This window comes from Castor canadensis, chromosome 2 (genome assembly GCF_047511655.1).
Source record: "Castor canadensis chromosome 2, mCasCan1.hap1v2, whole genome shotgun sequence".
NCBI lineage: Eukaryota > Metazoa > Chordata > Mammalia > Rodentia > Castoridae > Castor > Castor canadensis.
The window spans coordinates 164,369,391-164,386,137 of NC_133387.1; the positions used below are offsets into that span (position 1 = coordinate 164,369,391).

The 16,747-nt window shown below is 41.2% G+C and overlaps 1 protein-coding gene and 1 pseudogene across 3 annotated transcripts in view; one reads left to right on the plus strand and one right to left on the minus strand.

Annotated features, from left to right (window-relative positions):
* Positions 1-16,747, plus strand: part of Opcml (opioid binding protein/cell adhesion molecule like) — a 1,098,377-nt gene that overhangs the window by 548,823 nt on the left and 532,807 nt on the right. The window lies entirely within an intron of this gene.
* On the minus strand, positions 10,158-10,809 carry LOC109676526 (small ribosomal subunit protein eS7-like; annotated as a pseudogene).

Here is a 16,747-nt window from a genome sequence, read left to right on the forward strand (position 1 = left end):
TGGGATTTTTGGTGGCTTATGCTGATAGCACAGCCACAGAAAGCCAGGCAGCAGTGGTACTGGAAGGCTGCCCTATCTAACCTTGTGTCTGTGTTCCCTTCCCAGGGCCCCGGGAGTGAGCCCTCGCCGTGCAGATGTGTGTGAGGGTGAGGGATGAGGGTGATAACGATCTCTCGGGTCCTGGGGACCCAGAGTCCCAAACTAATCAGCACACAGGAAAACTAGCTGTGGCAGACAGGTCAAGGAGGAGAGGGGTGAAAGGCTCCTTTAATCCTGCAATTGGAGGGTATGCAATGCTGACAGTTACCTGGGGACCCTGAGATACCAGGCTCCCTAACTTAATCAGACAGATAACGAGAGCTGTTGTGGCTGAGGCCGCACCAGGAAATGTGGAACAATAGGAGACGGCTCCTCAGGGCCCCGTGCTGCTACGCAGATAATAAACTATATAAAAATCTGTCACTGAGCGATAAGTGATGAATTAGAATCAATTATATGTTTAAAATAATAGACATTCCCATCTCCCCTACTGGAAATGTGATGGTTCTGGCTGGCCTCAGAGGTACCAGCATAAGAGTGACTCTCTGTTATGCTGTCTCTACAAGGCAGACTAAAATTATCACTTAGACAGACTTTTTAGTCCAGGTTGTCTGCTTTGTGGTTACATGAAAGAAAAACACATAGGAAGTCATGGGTCGGGTTTTAATGTTCACCCTCTCCCCATATCCTGTGTCAGGATGGATCTATTTGATGAGCAATTAGCGTAAGAAGAATTCAAGCAAGGTATTTAGTCCATGTCCTTATTTTTTTCTAGGTGAACAGCCAGTTTAATAACCCACCCTACAATGAAGATGGACATTTGTTAAAAATTTGCTAATGTCTGTGTAGAATTCTTCACAGTGAATATGTAGTAGAGAAGATAGATTTGGGGTGTTTGTTGAAGGAATCTAGTTTGTTCCTTAACATCTTTTCACCTCTATTTTCATTTTCCCCTTCCTAATTATGTGAACACTGTTAACTGGAAGGAAGGGAGAGAGAGAGGAGAGGAAGGAAGGAAGGGCAAAGGAAGCTCCCAATTTCTTTAGCATTTTGGATTCAAATTCCAATTTTCTAAATTCTCTTTTATTACTACTAATACTCTTATTTGTAAGAACCTGCAACCCTAGGTCCACATCTTTTCCTTGTAACTGAGCACTATCACAGTTCCTGGAGGTCATTACACAATCCAACTATAACACCCTCCCTCCCTCTCACTCCTGTCTCCCCGCAAGCTTCTGTTCAGTCTTCTAATTCCCAGCTTAGTCTAATCCTTAGTCTCCTTGGCAAAGTGCCCTCTGATCACTCCTTCCCTTCATGATAGAAGATGCTCTGTCCTTCTTGGTAATTTGGTTGCATTTTGCACATTTAGTTTTGCTGCTCTTTCCACGGTGCTCTGGGACATAGCAGGAAACGTGATGGTTAGTTAGGGACTTGGGTTTCATAGCCAGCTATTTAGCAGCTATGTAAGCTATCAAGGATTATTCATGTTTCTAATGGTTTAGTTTTCTCAACTGACAAATGGGTATGGTGATGGTTAATCTTTTTAAAAATATTTTTATTAGTTTACAATAGTCACACGGGTAGTTTCATTGTGGCATGTCCATATATGCATACAATAATCTTGATTGTCAACTTGATTCGATGAGAAGTACCTAGAAGATCACTAAAGCACATCTCTGGGTGTGTCTTTGAGGGTGGGCGTTTTCAGAGCAGGTGAAGACCCTTCCTCAATATGCATAGCACCACCCTATAGGCTGAGGACTGATAGAATAAAAGGGAGGAAAGAAAAAAGCCTGAATAGCTGGCATTCTTTTTCTCTCTCTGCTTCCTGGCCAGCAGAAGTTGACCATCTTTACTCCTCTATTCCCTCCTTGACATGATACTGTGTCTTCACCAATACCCAGCAAAGTCAAGGGAGCCAGATGACCATGGACTGAAATCTCTGAAACTCAGTGCACAGCACCTAACTAAATCTTTCCTTCTTCTAAGCTGCTCTGTCTGGTATTTCGTCATGGTGACAAAAGGTCTGACTAACACAGGAATTATAATAATAGCATTCCATTCCTAGGGTGGTTGATGAAGTGAGACAAGGCTTGTCAAGTGCCCTGGATCCAGAAAGTGCTTGATAAATAAATCGTGGTCATTGATTTTATCATAATTCTTTCTCACAATGTCCTCATTAATTTTATAACATGTCCATGTTACGTACAATACTATGGGCATCTTGAGGGCAGGAACCGTGTTCCATCCAGCTGGAATAATGCTAGCACCAACTACAACTCCTGGTATTTGGAAGCAGCTCAACACTTTCTATTTAAACTGAATTGAAACAATGCAGATCCCAGAAGTTGCAGGCAAGTATCCATTTGGACCAGCAGTGACTGCAAGCGGCTTTGCACATGAAAATCCCTGTCCTGGCCTTTTATCATCTGCTGCTGAAGCAGTTACTTAGACCCTTACCTGGATGTTTCCCTTAGGACAGTGGTGGGGACACTCTGAAATTCAACTGCAGATGGAGCCTAGGCGACATCCCCTGTGTGCTCCTATTTCCCCCCTCCCCATTTCTCCCTGTGGTTCCTACTTCTTGCCCTCACGCTGACCTGGTAGATTTCGTTTTTTGGAAGGTCCTGTATCAAAGGTTTAATGGGAAGATCGCGCCTGGGTTTGAAAATACAGCCTGATTCTGGCTGTAAAAACCCTGGTGTGGTCCTGAGCGCACACACAGGCGCCGGCTGATGGCAGGAACGCGCCAGTCACTGCAGCACTGGGACTCCCGCCCTGAATCTTATTTACATTCGGACTAACAATAGCTCTGGAGCCTGGCTATAAATAATTTCTGGGGAAGAGTTGTCTAATTAAACGTGCAGCAGTAAGGAAAGTGCTTTAACCACAAGGCTGGTGTCCTAATGAACGTAATCACTGGATGGGGACAGCTTAGGAATCACATCTAGACATCTCCCTGTGGAGGCAGGGAGATGGAGGGAAAAATACTCAGGAAGAATTTCCAATCAATATTTAATTGTGTAGTGTGTTAAACTTGTTAGAAGGCCTCTTTTTTCTTTCTCTGTCCTCATCCAAAAGGTAAAAAGGATTTCAAATTGCAGCTTTGTGGGGTGGCCTCAGTCTGGAATTCCAGTGGGAAAATTCTCTGTAGGTTGTCAATGCTGAATAGAAATTATCTGAATGGGTGAAGTTTATTAATTAATAAGCAGCAGGAGGTAATTTTTGACAGGTGTTGAATTTATAGGTAAAGATGAGGTAGGTCTAATTCTAGAATCTTTTCCTGCCCCATCTATGGTACTTTTAGAATCTGGTAACTTCCAGGGCAGGGACTATCTCCTGTGTGCTCTGCTCCCTCCAAGTGGGGAGTTAGTACAGTAATGAAATGGCAGCTTCCCAACTTGTGTCATCATGAAAGGATGGCATGCTCCTGCTGATGTCTACGCCACTGTGAGCATGTCAGGGAAAAGTAAGTCCAAGGCAGCCATGCTTGATTCTGCATCATTAGAAGCAGACACTGTAACAGCTGCTAGATGGAAAAGGACATCAGGATGCAGTGTGGGTCTCCCTATGTTCCTCAGAACGTGCTCCCGAGAACAGAAAGGCTTCCATGTGAGGAAGAGCACCCCGCCTTCAGATTCACGATGTATAGGTATCATAGGAACCACATCTGCCTACAGGCTCAGATGGACGCAGAGTAGACACACATGTGTACAAGCATCAGGTGGGTCGATTACTATACACACACACATGCATGTCCTGGATATGCCTAGTCATATTGCTATGGTAACATATATGCTCTTGAAGTTGAGTCCAGGCAGCGGCAGGAGGGTAATGGGAAGCAGGAGCTGGGGAGGGGGTCATCTGCAAAGGTGCTGCCCAGCACTCATTTAGACCCCTCATGCCAGATGCCCTCGCATACAAGGATAGGAAGAGCAAGTGTGGGCACCTGTGATTAATCTAATTCACCACTGGATGTCAACGTTGCTCTAGCCAATTAGAAAATAAGCAGAAATCACAATATCCTTCTCTCTTACATAAGGATAGTTTTAGTTTCTGGTAGGAAACTAAACAAAGTGAGACACCAGCCTTCTGATCGATTCCAAAAAGGAAAAACATCAACTTTTAAAATTGGCACTTTTGCCTTCTGATCAGAATCTTCACATTTCCTCCAGCAGTCCTTATTCCCCTTCTCCATTTATTATTCTCCCTCGGTTAACACTTCCTAATGTACCATATAATATTTTCATTCATTTTGCTTATTGTCTGTCCCAACCCCCACCCACACACATACTGAGATGTAAGCTGCACGGGGGCAGAAAACTTGATCTTTATTCAATAGTGCACAATTGATGCCTAAAGCACTGGTTGGCAGAGTAGGAGTTTAAGTATTTGTTTTGAGTAGATAACTGTATGAGTAAATGAATTAATGCAGTATGGTCAGTAAATAAAAATGGAGACACAGACATTATTCCAGTACTAATGGGAGTTCTTTATTCTCCTTGAAATATGTCAATAAATGGCTAGAGGAAGAAGCACAGATGCATATGCCTACGCTTATGACATGTCAGGTTTGGAAGTCTGGGAGGGTTTTCTGAATTGAGTCAGAACTCTGCTACTGTTGGGATTTAAGAAAAGACTTGGCTTCTCTGAACCTTAGCTCCCTCATCAATATAATGGGGTAGTGACAGTCTACCCAGCCTATCTGGAGGGTTTCTTGAGCTCATGTTATAGATTCTGCCCAGCCCCCACACATCCTGTAAACACAGATCTACACACAGCATTGGCAATGTAGGTGTCCTGATCCTTTTCAAAGACAGATAGAAAAATGATGACCCTTTTCCAGGTTATTCACTTAACCCAAAGGTCTTAACTCTCAAGGTCCACTGCAATGAATACAGGGTTCAAAAATCAATCTTGAGGAGGACACAGTTTGTCCACTCAAGATGTGAATGGGTTTTTAAAAAACGCAGTTCCTTCAAGGGGGTGAACCTTGCTGCTGTTTCTGTGTCTCCTATTTTGGGGACATGCTGGCAGCCTGGGCTGCCATGGCAGCCGAGCTAACATCCTTCCAAATCCATATGCTTAATTTTTAATAAAGAAATTAAATTAAGCAAAAAAGGCCTATAGTGTAGAATCCTTTCAATTTATTTACTGTGCTGCCACTTTAGGCTCATTGATGCTTGTTAATTTTTCAAATTTAATGATAAGCACCATTTATAAGCTAAATAAGACATTATTAGCACTATCCTGGCAGAAATGTACAAGAACACCACTAAGCTAAGGTGAAAAATGCATTATTGAATGAAATTTAATTAGTAGATTTTGTTCTATTAGTGGCTTGTATATTGCATTTAGGAAAATGAATACAAATATGATCCAGGCAATCTTTCCAGTGAGAAAATGTCACTGATAATATAACTTCACTCCTACTCTTTCAAGCAGATGCAGAATGAAAATTGATGTCTTGGTCTCTTGCCAGTCAAAAGATTTTCTAGTTTGTGGTTCCAATCATAGCTAAATGGAGGGAGATGTTTTGTGTGGAGCTCTGGCAAGTAGGAAGAAGGGTACCTGGTGAGAATTCCTGGTAGATTTTTTCTTATGGCAATCCATTGAGCAGTTCATCTCAGAGAAGTAGATTGAAGTTATGGTTTGCTTAGCCAGTCAAGTTTAATATTTTTTACATTATCTGTTCTGATTCCTCTGTGGGGCAACATGGCTTTTGTAGAAAGGGCACAACTTGGAATCATGTCCTTGTGAGTTTAATCATACTGCCTTTATTTATAAGCTATGTGAAATTTATTTTTTAAAGTATATACATTAGGTACCTCATATTATTAATCTATCCAATATTTGCATAAGGTTAGATACTATTATCATCTCTATTTTGTAGATAAGGTCAGTGGGCTTTGGGGAATTGACTGCTTGCTCTGGGTCACACAGCTAGTATCCTAAGTTCTCTGCATTCTTTTCTAATTGCTTATCCACATAGTGGGTATAGTGGTGATACCTACTTCATGGGGTATTATAAAGATTAGATCAGATTAAGATTACAATGCACTTGACACTTGTATTCCATAAATGTTAGTCTTAAGTTCCCTGTTCCCACCAGCCCCTTACTTTCTGATGTACTCTTGGAAAGGACATAGCAGGCCTGTAATCAGAGTTCTCATTTCTAGGTGGCCAATGTAAAGTCTTGTCAGTCCTCATCTCTTTCATATGATTAAGTCAAAAAACAGAATGCCTCCCTTTCCTGCTGAGGCTGTTGTGAGAATCACTTTGACAGCCATAGGAGGGTGCTGTGCAAATGTAAAGTGTCATTGCTGTTGCTGTTAGTACAGGTGATCACTCACTCATTCCATGCCAAGTTGCACTGATGGCAGTGTCGGGGAGGAGATGGCAGACATGAAAGTTGCAAGAGCAGAGTTAGAGACTGAAGGTAAGTGTGGGCACTCTCGGAGTTATACACACCTAATGTATGGACATCCTTCAAGCATTGGTGCACCACCTTTAACCATCTGCCCCAGCAAGCTGTCCTTGACATTTGGTCCCCACTGCTTCAGTCACTACTGTGTCCCCTTAATTGGTGTGAGACCCTTCTGACTTATGTTTTCATCTTTAGTAGCTCTTATGTTCTCCCACAAGGGTGCCATGCCCCTTTGACTATCTTAGGATTCAGCTAACCTTGACCTGTCTGGTCCACACATATACTTTCATGCTGTGACTTCTTCTTACTTTTCTTGCTATGAACTTGATAGAACAGGAAAATCACTAAAGTATCATAAAAAATTGCATTTATTTTAAGGAGCAAAGTTAATGACAAAGTGGAAGAATTTATTTTAAAAACAAATCATGTAAGGATAAAAGATGTTTGATAGCTCATGTTTCTCTTTTTTAAAAAATGAACTTCAGACACACAGACATGGATTATTATAATCAATGTCTCTGATTATATGGCCCTCTCTTTTCTCAGGAGTCTATGCTTGACCTCCCTTTTCTTTTTGAGAAATAGTAAGATTAGCAACCACAACCCATCTGCCCAAAACACATTCATGAGTGTACACACACATGCACACACACACAAGCTAAAACCTGGGCACAATACATGCACAGTCCTTAATCTTCCCTGCCTCTGACCTCAAAGTGACTACAATTCAAAATCCTGATTTCATATTTTTATGCAGTTTCCTTTTATATAAGCCTCTAAAATTAATTATTTTATTTGCTGCTTTTCATCTTCATTATAAGGGCATATATTAACACGTGATTTGGGAGATTTTTTTTTTTTTTTTTTGGAGGGACTGGTGTTTGAACTCAGGGCTTCACGCTTGCAAAGCAGGCACTCTATAGCTTGAGCCACACCTCCTGTCAATTTTGCTTTCGTTATTTTAGAGACAGGGTCTTAAAAACTGTTTACCTAGGCTGGCCTCAAATTTCGATTCTCCCAATCTCAGCCTCCCTAATAACTAGGATTACAGGTGTGAGCAATCACACCCGGCTGAGGGAATTCTTGTACTTTTGAAGCCATCCATATTTTTATTTTTCTGCAACTCAGTTACTTTGACTGATGGATGCTATTCCATTTACTTCGTTTTGACGAGTATTTAGAGTAGATCTGTGCTTGTTCCCTACTGTGAACATGGTGGCTATGAACACATACTGAGGAATGGAATGGCTGGGTCAGAGAGTCTGGGAATGTTTAAATACAGAAGGTGTTGCCAAACTGCTTGTCAAAATACCACTTTGCATTCCCAACTGTGCAAAGATCCATCTGCATAAGGATACCGAGGCCAGTGTTGCCAATATTTAGTAGTGTCAGATAGTTGAACTTTTGTCAGCTGGTCTGGGTAAAACAGTGGTATTATAGTGTTTATTCTATAGGAGTTCTCGCATGTGTTTTGCCCCTGTCTGCTGTGCCTGTTCATTCATTTTACCCATTTTTCTACTGTGTCACTGTGCTTTTCTCATTGACTTATTGTTAGTAGTTCTTTAACTATGCTTGACATTAATTTTTGTCAGTTTATGAATAGCTCCATTTTCAATCTAATTGAGATAATTAGCCCAGAAGAAAAAAGGAAGCATGAATTTCTTTTATCCTTTGATCAAATATACCCACTATTCTTGACCTCACCTTAGCACCTTTAATCTTCTCTCTGCAACACTAGCACATGAAATGACATGGTGTCAGAACGAGAGGCTACATCATTAGTGCATCCCAAGAGGAAATAACAGAGCTCACAAGACTGAAAGCAAACTCTCCATTTACTTCTTCTGGATGAAAAGTGGAGCAGCCCTCCCCATTTCTGTCCAAGTTTAATGAATACACCTTCTTAATGCCTTTACCACCTTCTGAGATGGTGGACTGTCTTTCTCCAAAAAAATCAAAGAATTACAGAAGAGCTTTCCTTCTTCCTTTGCAGACATGAGGCAGACACTGGGGAAAGCATATAGGGATTCATTATTCATGCAGATGAGTCTCACAATTCAATAGAGCTAATTAGGAAAATGATGGAGTAAATTAGCACTTTATGCAAGTGTATTAATATTAATAAAACTGCCATTTTACCCTGAGGTTAAAACATAAAAGGAGGAGCACACAACCCTGACCAGCAAGTCAACTATTAGCTTGGTTGCTTGCTGGAACATGGACCACCCTCATTTATTCTCAAGAATCTTGTTCCTTTTCTGTATCAAAATTTTCCCAATAAAGAGAGATGAAAATATTTCAAAGGCACAAATGAGCTCTCATTATTTCATTATCTGGACTGCTTAAAAGAAAATTCCACATCTCTGACCTTGTTGACAATAACTAGCAGCACATTCATGTTCATGTGGCAATTTCAAATCCACTCTCTTATCTCCAACATATAAAGAAAAGTTCTAGTGTGCTCCATTTATAATTTGCTAATTTTACAGATTTTCGAATCCTGCATTATTTTCCAGACCCATTCCCATGACCACCACTGCCTTTGGTCTAGCACTATCCTGATCTCCACACTTGCCCACTAAAATTCATGGTCCAACCCATGGCTAGAATTCACGAGTCCCCTTGTATTACCCTCATCTCATCTATGAACTGTAGATAGCTCAACCTTACCTTCAGAATTGACAAACTCTCAAGACCCTTTCATGAACTACCTTGCTTATCTCTACATCCTCCTCTCTGACCAGGATATTTTAACCTTCTCTTACTGCAAATTTCAGCCACATTGAACCTCTTGCCATTCCAGACACATGCTGGGACCTGTAGGTTCTTACCTCTTCTTGAAAGCTTTCTTCCCTGTGCTTCATCATCTGTCTTGGGTATCAGCACAGAAGTCATTTTTGCCCAAATACATCCCTTTGCCCCACAAAACTATTTTTAAAAATGTTTAATTTTATTCTCATAGGCCCCTCAGTGGACTACCATTTCTTATTTACTAACCAGTTGTGTCCACAAGACAGTTTCTAGAGGACAAGGATCAGTTCTCAATCAGCACGATGATGTTCTCCACGGTGTTGTTAAAAGCATGGATAAATGAGTGAGAAAGTGGATAAATGAAAGTATGACTGTGTCACTTAGTCACTTAAGAAAGGAAGATTTAGACACATGCCTTGAAATCCTGTGCTTTTCCAATATTCACATTGTCTCCTCGATGGCTCGTGTTTGGTTCTGTCCTCTTAGGGTGCTGGTTTGAATAACGTGTAAGATTATTCATTAGATGGAGCTTAAGAGGTTCAAATTTTACAAGACTCATTGTTGGAATTCCTTCTACATCTTCAGGAGACTTGCTTAATTTGCCTCCAGAGAATCTGTAGGGAACTTCCTATTCTAGTTTAGTGGACTTTTCTTTTCCCTGATCATAATTAACTTTCTACTTCCCATTCTCATTTTGTCTTTCCATATCCTGAAACCAGTTTCAGTTTCTACTTCACAGAAGAGAAATTTTCTAAACTACATAGATCCAGAACCCTTGCAAGTTTAATTCCCTGTACCATTTCCCAGTTTGCTACATAATCCTTGATTTCATTCAGAAACATTTATTCAGCAGGTCACTTGTAGTCCAGACAGAAGGTTCAATATGCGCTCTAATGTTGAGACTGGATTTAATCACCATCAGGTCACTTTCCTAAACCCATGACCTGGTGGTTTCATTTCTTTTTTTTTTTTTTAACTATGAATTATAGTTTATTTAGTCATTTTGTTTACAACTGAAACTCTGGGAATTCAAAATTAATGTCCTTGCCAGTGAGCTTCTTATAGACACCAGAAAACGTTTCAACCTTGTGCTCCATGTTGTTCTGCTGTGCTTTGTCCAGATGAACCTTTACGAGCCAGTTACCACCCAGTTTCACTTGGATCCTCTTGTCCACAATTTCACTGAGGAAGACCAAGTCCTCAAGGATGGCATCGTGCACAGCTGTCAGGGTGCGGCTTCTGGGACGCTTTTGCTTATTTTTCGTATGGCTTTTTCAAGTTGGCTTAAGCAGAATTCTCCTCTGGGCGATGAAGACCACATGCTTCCCACTGAACTTTTTCTCCAGTTCAATGTACTAGCCTGACTTGGATTTTCTGGAAAGACTTAAGTTGAGGAACTGGAACAAAAACGATGATAGCTTTGTGACCACCACCAATTTCAATTTCCTTGGCCGCCATGATGTTGAGCTCCTGCAGCTGCACCTTGAGATCTGCGTCCATCTCCAGCTCCAGCAGCGCCTGGGAGATACCTGACTCCAACTCATTGGCTTCTTGCCGTTGGGCTTCACGATCTTGGCGCTCGAGCTGAACATGGCCTTGTGCTTGAGGAGTGCCGGTTTAGGAAGAGGCCGGTTTCATTTCTGAATGGCTGAGGGATCCCAAAGTCTGTTGCAGGCTGTTTCTTCCTTCTACTATATTCTTCACTGTGTGCTTTTTGGTGATTTAATTGACTTTACTTATCCTCAATTTTGTCATCTGTGAAGTGATCATTATACTTCCATTCATGTAGAAAGTGTTTATTGAGTGACTTCTCAAGTAGCTTGTATTTTTAAAAAAATGAGATATTTTCTGTGATCTCAAGGACTCTAGTCAGCGTGATAGAGGACTAAGCCAGTGATTACAATGGAGTAATCACTGAGTTAGAATTTTAGGGAACACTGTGGGGATGCTGGAGGTGCTATGGACACTGCTATTAGCTTGAAGAGAGGGTGAGTTAAATGTTTCCAGATGTACTTGATGCTTGGTGTGATTTCTGAAGGAAGAATAAAAGTTGACTGGATGAAAAGGGAGCCTCAAAAAGACAGTCTAGGCAGTGGTCAAAGTACATTTCAACAGTGGGACACTGTTTAGATAATTCTAAAAAGAATTATCTTTTTAGAGGAAAACAACAGCTCATAATAGAGGGGAAAAGAGACAAAAGTTTTGAAAATGATAGAAAAGGAAAACCAAAGAGAAAAATGAAACACCAAGAGAAAGTTTGTTCAGATGAGCAGAAGAGAATGTCTCATTGTCAAGAAAGGGAAAGAAGAGGCTTATTAGGAGAGCAGAGAATGGTGGATTGGAAATATGAAAATAGAAAAATACCAGCAGAATTCTAAAATGCACCCAGTACAATTGCTGCAGAGTCCTCCTCTCTTTGTTCTGGGGGTATTTGTGAGTATGATAGTGTTTCATACCCATGAAAGGACAAGGATTTTACATATATAATTAGGTCTGCTGTTTTGGGTTCTCCTGATATATGTGATTGAGGGCTCATAAGTTTACTTCTACCACCAGGGCTAAGTTTTACTAGGGTCCTTAACTCAGAAAAGCATCCTTCTTTCAGTAGGGCATAGGCTCACTCTCCATATGTATATGTATATGGCTTTATTAGATTGGCTTACATGATCAGAGGCTGAATAGTCCTGCATGGCCATCTGTAGGCTGGAGAGCCAGGGAAAACAATAGTTGCTCAGCTCAAGAATTTGAGAGCCTTGCAACAAGAGACCAATGATGCAGCCCCAGTTCCAGGCTGAAGACTGGAAGCCACCTGGAGAGTTTCTTATATAAGTCCATGTTTATAGGCTGGAGAATCTGGAGTCTGGTATCCATAGACAATGGCAGCAGCAAAAACACACCCAAGGAAGAAGAGCTGAGCATGTGCGTGTGAGCCTCCTCCCTCCTGCTTTTTGTTCCATCAGGGTCCTCAGCTGGCTGGATGGTGCTGCCCACATTCATGGAAGCTCTTCCCCACTTAGTTTGCTGACCCACATTTCAATTGTCTATGGAAATGCTCTCATGGTCACACCCAGAAGTGTGCTTTATAAATTCTAGGCATCTCTTTATCCAGTCAAGTTGACAACCAAGATTAATCATCACAGGGTCTTTAGTCAGTTGTTTTTGAGTTAACTACAAGGCACATTATCCTGGGTAGGTCTGACATACCCCAGGGAACCCTTTCAAAGAGCAGGATTGACAGTGAGTGGGATCTCTCTGTTCTCAACTAGGCGAAGAGCCATACTGTAAACTGCCTATAGAGTAGGCAGTTCTAGTAGCTGATAGTAGGGCCTTGCTAACAGCTGGCATGAGAATAGGCACTTCAGTCCCACAACTACAAGGGACTGAATTCTTCCAACCAGCAGTAAGCTTCAAGGGGACTCTAAGCCTCAGATAAGAACCACATCCTAGTCCAGTTCATCCTTGATTTCATCCAAATGAGACTGAGAAGAGGACCTGACTCCTGATGCAAAGTATCTAGGGTAAGACAACTTTGTGTTGCTTCAGACTGACACATCATGGTCATTTGTTAATAACCAAGGAAGGTACAGTGGAATGGGGAGACTGAAAGTCTGATGATACTTGCTGAGGGCTAAATGAAGGATGAACTTATGTGGGTAGAGGAGAATAGAACAAATAAACAGCTCTCTCTTGATATAATGGGGACAATCAAGTATCTCACAGGAAGAACAAAGGGCAGGCAGGTGGGGAGACACTTGGTCATTAGATAAGACTATGGGAAAATTTGTTTATAGTGGGTAAACTATGCACAGTGGGAAGGAACAATGGTAAATGAAATGGAGGAAGTAGGTGGCAGTGTCTACAGAAACTTCAGGATTGAAAATGTCAGAAATCATTAATAACCAAAGTGGTTTACAAACTGAACACTAATGTAAAGTGACAAATATTTGATGCAATTAACTGGACTCTCAAGATTCTTACTATAAATATCATCTAACATTTTCAAGCCTATGTGGGCAGAGGCAATAGGTGGTCTATGAAGCTGGCTGATGTGCACTGTGTGGAGTTCAGTCAGAAATCAGTGGCCTTTGGTTGGAACTCTAAGAAGGTTGGTAGTATGAGGTTGGGAGACAGAACATCGGGCAATGCACTTAGACCATTCAGAGTTCCAATCTGGCTCTACCAGTTAGTCACTTTACCGCATACAAGTTACTTAGCATTTTAATGCCCTATTTTTCTTAAGTGTCTCTGAAAGGGAAAAATATAATTGTTCATAATGCCCATTGCTAACATTTGTAAGGATTAAGTAAAATTATAAATATTTTTATACTTTATATTACAATGATCAATTAATGTCTCTTTCAGTGTGTCAAATAATAAGTGCCATATCTCTGATTCTGCAAGGTTCCAATACTGAGAGATATTTATTTATTGAGATTACATTATAAGTACTTAATAAATATTTATGAAATTCATCTTGTGTAGGGACGGTAAGAGTTGAATTCAGAAAAAACAATAAGTGCTCAATTAAACTTAGTTGTACTAGCAAGCTAGCATGTTCCATTAGATAGAAGCTTCAGGTGTAGCTGGTGACATATCCCAGCTTGTGTATCTGGGTAGATGCAACAGGTACCTCACTTTCTGACCTTGGCAAAAATCACATGGAGAATGTGCCTAAGCCCTACTGGAAGAAGGATGCTTTCCTGAGTTAAGAACCCTAGTAAAACTTAGCCCTGGTGGTAGAAGTAGAATTATGAGGCCTCAATTATATGTATCAGGGCTCTCCAGGAATCTTCTTAGGAATCCAGATAATTCTGAATTCAATGAATTAGAATCTGGGGAAGTGACTGGCACACAGTGGTACTTATTAAGAAGGTCATTACTCAGTGCCTTCCTTAATTCCTGCCATGGTTTACATTTTGAATGTCTCCCATGGCCCATGTAGTAAAGATTTGGTTCCTAGCCTGGGGCACTATGGGAGGTGGTAGAATCTTTAGGAAATGGGGCATGGTGGAAGAAAGTCAGGTCATGGGGGCAGGCCCTTGAAAGAAATATTGGGATTCTGATCCTTTCCTCTTTCTCTTTCCTTCCTCTGTCAAATGGTCCCACCGTGACGTACTGTGCTACCACAGACCCAAACCAACAGAAACAACTGACCATGGACTGAATCTTCTGAAACCATGAACCAAAATAAACCTTTTCCCTTATTAACTTAATTATCTCAGGTGTTATGTCACAGTGACACAGAGCTGGCTAACTCAATGTCTTTTTTTGCTTTCCTTTGAGTTTACCAATTGAACTGTGATGGGCAATCAACATAATTGGCTTAGCCTCCTAAATATATATAGTCCTGTGTGGGCAGGATATGCTGATATTTTTATTTTAAAAATATATGTAGATGTCTGTAGTGATTGGTGAGGCATTTGATATAAATAAGGAACTTTGCTGGGTGATATGAGACACAGAGGAGAACTATGAGACACAAGCCTTGCACTCAAAGTGCTTGAGTCATTCATCTGTTGTTTGGGGATGAAGTGATAGAAAACCAGGCATGATCTTGTTGTCCAGGAACTTCAGTGGCACACATGACAGGATAACAGACATTTAGACCACAGAGCAACCAGGGAGCAGGGAAAGCATGCCTTGAAGGGCTCGTGGGCTCTCTCCCACAAGACTGCACCGTATGAGTCAGGACTCAGCCTTCTCCATCTCCTATGACCAGAGTCTAATGCAATGCCAACATAGAGTAAGAACTTCATGTTTATTTCTCAGGTAACTAGCTGACTTTTACTAAAATGAAAACCTGATCAAGTGGTCCCCAAGCTTGGACCAAGGCCAGCAGCTTTAACCCAGCATTGTCTTTGGGTGCTGGCTCTGGTTTTCCTCCCATGCTCTAATGCTATGAGGGTCTAGTCTGCTTTGCTTGGAAAAGTCACTTGGCAATGGCACCAGCAGAGATTTTGATGAGGAGATGCTGGGATGACTCTTGAAAAGTAACTTTGGAGTCAGGGTGGGGGCGGGTGGAGGAAGGTACCAGGCTCCCTCTGGTGATTGAGGATCCACACACAACTAGCAGCTGTTCAGGAAAGGCAGCTTCATTCAAAGAACCACCATAATTTGGCAAGGAGTGCTCCAATCAGTAGCCTTCCTAATGCAGGTAATTGTTATGCAAATAAGTCACAGCACATTACCCAGGCTGGGAACAAGAATATCAACTCTGTGATTTGCAAGGGGCCCAGGGGCCCAAGAAAACTCTGGCATGCATCCCACCGAAGGGGTCAGCTGTGCTGTGTTATTAAGTTGTTGGTTGGGGTGAAGTTGATTCTTTAAAAAGTGAAAATATTTTGAGTTTAACAAGGTAATCAAGGCCTGGAGGATTACTTTTTCCTGGAGAGGTCAGTAACAGAATACTGAAGATGGACACAGTTTTCAAGGCTGCGGGGCATCCAAACCCTTGTAGTTCACAGGAGGAACTGAGGTTCAGAGTGAAGCTGGCTTTGATCTAAGAACCCAGCTTCCCTGCCTCCAAGTTCAGGGTTATTTTACTTTGAACATCTCTGTCTGTTAAACTGGGGTATCTAAGATGTATGTTCTTCTTGAAGCCCTGTGCTTTTTCTCCCCTCCCTTTTTTACCATCTCTCTCTTTTTGGTCCAACAAACTTCCTATTGTCATGGAAATCAGAAGATCACTAGACACATAAAAAGTCTTATTTTATTCTCAAAAAGCTGTTATCTAATATTTAGATGCTACAAACACCCAGAAAGTTGCAATATAAATAAAATAAGGAGTAGAGAAGAGCTGAGGTAGTTTAAAGGAGAGGGAGATCTGAGTCATTTGGGAGAAAAGGAAAAACTTCCTAGGGTGGATGACATTTGGAATGAACCTTGAAATCGTCATGGAGATAGGGGGAGAAGAGAGAAAGAAATGGGAGATCCTATAATAGTGGCAACACAGCAGAGGAAAATGGTGATTGCATGAGAAGCAATAAGAGCTGAATTGGCCTGGGCTCTGGGGAAGGTGGAGTGGAGATGACAAACAAAGGTTAAATGTTAGGAGAGTGGTGAAGTCTAGGCTAAGTCTTAGCAGAGCATTGTGTAGTAGATAGGCTTAGAATTGAAAAGCCTGCATTTGTATCTCAGCTCCACAAATGTTCGGATGTGAACTTGTAAGAATAACTGAAAACTCTAACCCTTTATTCTTCTCCTTGCAAGGTCATTGTAAGGTAGAACAAAAATGTAAAATACCTAGCATAACATCTAGCAAATAAAAATGAATTTGAATTTGTTTCTGTATTACCTTAGGTTGGAAACCCAGATGGACTTACCACGCTTTTCTGTCCATTCTTATCTGGAGATGTCTCTAATTTTTTAGAATTAATCAGGTCTAAGTTCAATTCATAAGCCAAGATGGTTGTCATTGATGGCTTTTTGTTTCCTTTTATAAATTCTCTCTTCTCTAGTCATTCATGCATGGAACTGTCAGATTATTTTTCCATAAACACCTCTTCAGCCAAGAGTCAATAGTTAATTGCT